The 6,016-nt window shown below is 41.7% G+C and overlaps 1 protein-coding gene across 1 annotated transcript in view; it reads right to left on the minus strand.

Annotated features, from left to right (window-relative positions):
• LOC101864060 overlaps positions 1-4,110 on the minus strand; it is a gene marked incomplete in the record, with an annotated part of 51,486 nt that extends 47,376 nt beyond the window's left edge. Inside the window, 1 exon segment of the mRNA XM_013081628.2 lies at positions 3,171-4,110.
• Between the last annotated feature and the right edge of the window lie 1,906 nt (positions 4,111-6,016).

Raw genomic sequence — 6,016 nt, forward strand, 5'->3', positions numbered from 1 at the left:
GTTATATTTCTGGTAGTTCGTGCAGGAATTTCTCCAATACTCCGCTATTTAAAAGACATTTATTTTCATGTGCCTCCCGCAGATCAATGGTTCACGATTTCCTGGATCGATCGTTCTTCCTCCGCTGAGGTCCACTCAGAAAGGAACTAGAATTCTCTATCACGGAAATTAAAAAAAGAGAATAGATACCAAACAAAACCATCTTGAGGGTCCTGCATGAGCGGTCGAAATTCTGAAGTTGTAAAATTGTACATAAACCCCTCCTTTACTAAGTTTGTTTCAAAGCCATCAAGTTCCTGTACGACATGTTTACTTCCACGTATAAGACTACTCCTTTACTGATTTCATATGTTCATCAATCGAACGTTCCTGAATCGGCGTCTGTGGGGTAGCGGCTGGGTACTTCGATAACTGCTGGGATATTGTATCCCTCTCAACTCGGATTTGCCTTGACAGACATGGTTGGAAATCCGTTCTCTAAATGATCTATATTGTGTTGATGGGGGTGTAAAACACCGATGCGGGGGGGGGGGGAGCAACTCTTGAGACGGCACTGTGAGTTGGTTTCCCGCTCCGTATTGACTCAGAATGCGTAAGGCCCCTGTGTTACTGTACAGCACAGACTCATTCGAGATCCCATGGTCCCTGGTCGAGACGTGAGTGAACTCAATCAAATCACAATAGCCAGCAGTGTAAAGAGTTGACACAATTCGGCTATTCGTTAAAACAAACAAACAAACAAAAACAGAAAAATAAAAAACAAACAAAAAAACAACAATAAACAAACAAACCGCTGCAAACTTTTTTCCTGATGCAAGTATAAATTTTGCAGAACCACTAGACCACCTGACCTAATCTGCCGGGTATAGTAGTTTTTAATGTGTGGACTCTCAGCTGCTGTTCCCAAATCCTCGACATCCCAATTTATTTTGAATAAAGACAAACACGTCGATACGACAACGTCCATTTATTGCAGAGAAAAAGCAAGATAGACAGAAACAGGACATGAAAAATATAGAAGAGCGACGCCCGAAGCCACACGCGACTTATGCATTCTATCGAGAACAACAACAACAACAAAGACTTTCATATTAACAACAAAAAAGAACTTTCATATTAAATATATTATAGAGTTGTGAGGAAGCCTTTTCTTAGCACAACAAAAGCAATGTCGAAGGGTCTTCTCAGTAAGTGCGACAAACTTTCTTCAGTTATTTGAAGATCAGCCAAAAGAAACGATTTTGTAGGCTAAAACGTGAGTCTTAACGTTGAGCTGTCGGTCGTAAAGTGCACTGCTTCTATATACTTACTGAAGATTGTAATGTCAAGCTCAGACCGAAAACAACCCGGGAAAGACAAGTCCAAATTGGATGTAAATGTAAACAGTCACTCCTAGCACGCTGCCATAATTGGCACCTTGGAGAGATTCAGAATATATCATAAGGAACTGTTGTTTCGAATTTATGAAGTGAGTCAACATGTTGATGTATACATCGATCGCCAGGGATAAATAAAAGCAACGAGCACAATGAATAAAATGAGAAACTCCCAACAGATCGTCCGAAAAACATCTGATAAAAAAATCAGATTGCAAGAAAGTGTGCCGAGTGTGTGTGTGGAAGGGGGGTGGGGGATAACAACAAGAAGGAGGAGTAAAAGTATGAGAGGAGGGGGAGGAAAACGCTGCATAAATGCAAACGTGCTATTCTTTTTCTTAACAAGAAAGATTCTTCTACAAGTAAAACTACCATAATCTGGGACGCGAATTTGCCAAAAAAATATACATGCAGCAAGTCGCTAGCACAAAACGAAAACAAGAAGACTTTCAGGAGCATCAGAAGGGAACCCAAGACAGAAACTGCCTTGTGAGCGTGGATAGATAAAACACGGGCGCGATACAGAAAATATGCAACACCCCTGTAAGCCAAAAATAGACACACTGCTTTTAATTAATGGAGAATGCCAAGACGCAAAATGAGAGTCTATGGATTCCTTGTCCCCTTCCAGCACAGATCTGCACGTAGAGCACGACACAGACTGAAGGCTAGGTTCAATGTTTAGAATTTGTTTGAGGGGGCGTGTTAGAAGACATGATAAATAGATTTCGTCAGGGAAACCGCGATAAATCATAGTGTTCTCCATCCCTCCTCTTGCAAACTCCATAGTCAGAGTATTCTGTTCATTTCAAAGATTTGAAGATTTGGCGTTTTTTCTTCCGTGTTATCAAAAGGACGCGTAAAGTGCTTATTAAGCAGCTAACAGGTTGTGTTCTTAAAAGCTTTTTCTATTCCTATTAAGATGCTAGAAACTATATACAAATGGAAGCAGTATGCTATTGCATGATGATGATAATGATGATGATGGTGATGATGATGATGATGAAGATGATGATGATGATGATGATGATGATGATGATGATGATGATGATGATGATGAGGATGATGATGATGATGGTGATGATGATGATGATGATGATGATGAGGAGGAGGAGGAGGTGGAAGAGAGGAAGATGTTGAAGCTCGAAGACGATGATGATGATGATGATGATGATGATGATGATGATGATGATGATGATGATGATGATGATGATGATGTGGAGGAGGAGGAGGAGGAGGAGGAGGAGGAGGAGGAGGAAGTGGAGGAGGATACCATTGACGTCAACCTTAGCGATTATCAAACAGTTTACATATTACAGAAATCTCAAGTTGTAAAATTGATGACCGTTTCTCATCAAGTGTTTCATAACGTACAACTCTCCTCTCCCTTCTTGGCTGCTGATAACGATGATGATAACAGCAAAAACCTCAAGAAGAAGAAGAAGAAGAAGAAGAAGAAGAAGAAGAAGAAGAAGAAGAAGAAGAAGAAGAAGAAGAAGAAGAAGAAGAACTCAACAACAGTAACAAAAACAACAACAAAAACAATAATAACAATAACGACAACAATAGCACAAACAACAAAGATAAATGTTTTCGCGACTGGTTTTATCTCGTTCAAAATAGTAATATATAATATACGAAAGAAAACCACTCGCAAAATCTATCCCTTGAGACTCAAAACATATTCCAGGTACCAGTTACAAGCTTAAGTTTTCACCTTAGGGTTTTAGTAGCTATCTTTTAACCACCAAAAGTATATGACTATCAACACAAACATACGAGTGTAATATTTACCATATTTTACAAAAATCCTCAGCTCTTTCTTCCGTACGAAAGTCATCCGCAGATCGCACCACAAAGCGCTTGCAAGCAACACCGCTGTTGCTGTTGCTGTTGCTGTTGCTGTTGCTGCGGATGCTGATGTTGTAGCAGATACTGTGGTCAGTTGTGTTGTATTGACGTGTTGTGAATTCCCTCCTCTCTTTTCCTATCTCTCTCTCACTCCCTCTCTCACTCCCTCTTCCTCTCTCCCTCTCCTACCAATGTATTGATTGCTCTGGAACTCCGAGCGGAATAGCGGCCATTTTCAAGAACAAAAATGTTAAAATGGTCCGACAAACCGTCCACACGTCCAGGGGGAGAAATGCGCTCACAGTCACACTCGCGCACGCACACGCACACGTACGCGCGCTTCTGTAGCCTAGACACGCGCACGCACACCGACCTACGAACTACTCACTCTCTCTCTCTCTCTCTCTTTCCCTTCCAGTAGGAGGGGAAAAAAACCCGCTATACTTTGCCTCCGTCGGGGGTGTTGTAAACGCGAGTCGGGTGCTATTTACCCAGGAGCTTCATCATTTCTCGCGGTCCTAGAAAACTTTGCCTTCGTTTGTAGTAAGCATACAATTTCAGGCACGCGCTCCCGGGTGAAGGGAGCGAGATAGGAGTGGGAGACGAACGGGGAAAAGGGGGGTACCGTGGTAAAGGAAGTCACCTTGAAGCATTGAAGTGCACCCTGCTATTCAGATCGATATTAGCGGGTAGAGTTCAAAGCAGGAAAGACCGAGTTATCGCCAGCGGACACATTAATTGCACTTTGTTTAATATGCTGAGACCTTCTTACTCAAAATGTCCTCTTTGTTCACTTGGGGTTCTTTTATACATTGTCAATATAATACAACACAGAATACCATTTCTGTTTGAGAACCACAGCGCGCTCACGCACAGTGACGTATGAATCGTGTTGCCATAGAAACGGAGAGAGGCTGATTGCTTCTGCGAGCACATCGTCCGCTACTACAACAGCGAGGCGAGCAGAGGGAGAGAGAGAGAGAGAGAGAGAGAAGGCGATATGACTCCCCCGCCCGGTAAAAGGAGGGCAAAGGAGGGAAGGGAGGAATAATTTCGCGAGAGGCTGATTTTATCCCCCCCCCCCTTTTTCTATTTTCCCCTCCCCCCGGGAGCACCTCGCCTCCCCCTCCCCTACACCGCTTTCACGAGTTCCCCCTTTTTTGCCGCCTGAGCCGTCGCTCGAATTCTACTAATTTCGTCCTCATAACGGTGAGCGGAAATGAGATTAAATACAGGTTCAATACAATGCAAGCAACAGAGAGATTTGAATAGTCTGAATGATCTCTCTCTCTCTCTCTCTCTCTCTCTCTCTCTCTCTCTCTCTCTCTCTCTCTTTCTCTCTCTCTCTCTCTCTCTCTCTTTCTCTCCTCCCCCCTCCCTACACACACTTTTCCACCCCTGTCACTGATTCCCAAACTGCAGCTCACACTTTGAGTGCTGCTAATGCGTAGTTTACACGATGTTAGCTCATCAGTGGCCACCTGTCGTCAGGAAAGGGTACAATTTGAGTATTAGTTTGAGTAAAAAGAAGCTGGACAACTAGATACCGGTCCTTTAGTGCAGGGAAATAACATGGAGACAGACACAAAAATAGTAAAGATAAAACGTTTTCATATAAGGCCCACTAGTGGCACCCTCCAACCAACAGTGAAAAGGTAAGGCTGCTGCTGCTGCTGCTCATGACGATGATGATGATGATGATGATGATGATGATGATAATAATGATGATAATGATGATGATGATCATGATGATAATAATTATTATAATGGTGATGATGACTTAACAGTCATCAATACATGTATTGATTTTTTAATGTTCCCGACGAAGCCAGTAGTACATGTATTATAAAATGTTTTGGAAATCCTACCAAGTCTCAACCTTTTTATATTTTCTGTTTACAATAATAATGATGGTGGTGATGATTGATGATGATGATGATGATGATGGTGATGATGATGATGATGATGATAATAATAAAGCAGAAAAAAAGATAAAGGCCAGACCACACCACATTGCTGATATCAATCTCCCACTCTCAACCTTAACACATTCTTCTTGTGAAGGAGGAAGGAAGTAAGATCATAATATACGTTGCATAGCAGACCTACATACTACGTCCGAAATACAGAGGTTTAGATCTAATAAGAATAAGTGGCTCTCGAGGGTATGGGAATGACCTATGTGAAAAGTGTACAGAAGACCCAAGTCTCACGAGTGAAATACAAAAGAGAATGTCAATCCATTTTTAGTTCATGAGTTACATCTGTAAATAGGCTCTTTTGAAGGGGGGCCAAAAGGACAAGAGCTTCCGAGTTAAAAAGAATGGAAAATGCAGGAGAAAAGACACAGACTAATATACATGCAAAGGTATAGATAACAATTTACTTCTTGGCATCGTTGCATGCTTTGTATGGGTTGACGTACCACACAATATAGATAGGGCGATTCCTAGGTAGAGTTCTTGGTAAGTTGGTAAAAGTACAGAATGAGGAAGAAATAAAGGATGACGGGATAAACTCATGAAAATATCACCACATTATTCGTGCTATATCACTGTTTGAGAGGTTGCACACCTCTTGTTGATATTATGTTGCCGTATAAAAAATAAAATAAAACAAAAACAGCAACAACAGCAACAGCAGTAACAACAGAAACAACAACCACAACAACAACGGCAACAACAACAACAAAACAAACGAGTTAGTCAAACCAGAGCATGCTTACTGAAAAAAGAAAAAAAATGTCTCGGGGAATTTGCAGCTGGTAGGTTTCGGCACTTCCTCGGGGG

This window comes from Aplysia californica, unplaced genomic scaffold (genome assembly GCF_000002075.1).
Source record: "Aplysia californica isolate F4 #8 unplaced genomic scaffold, AplCal3.0 scaffold00138, whole genome shotgun sequence".
In the NCBI taxonomy this organism is placed as follows: Eukaryota; Metazoa; Mollusca; class Gastropoda; order Aplysiida; family Aplysiidae; genus Aplysia; species Aplysia californica.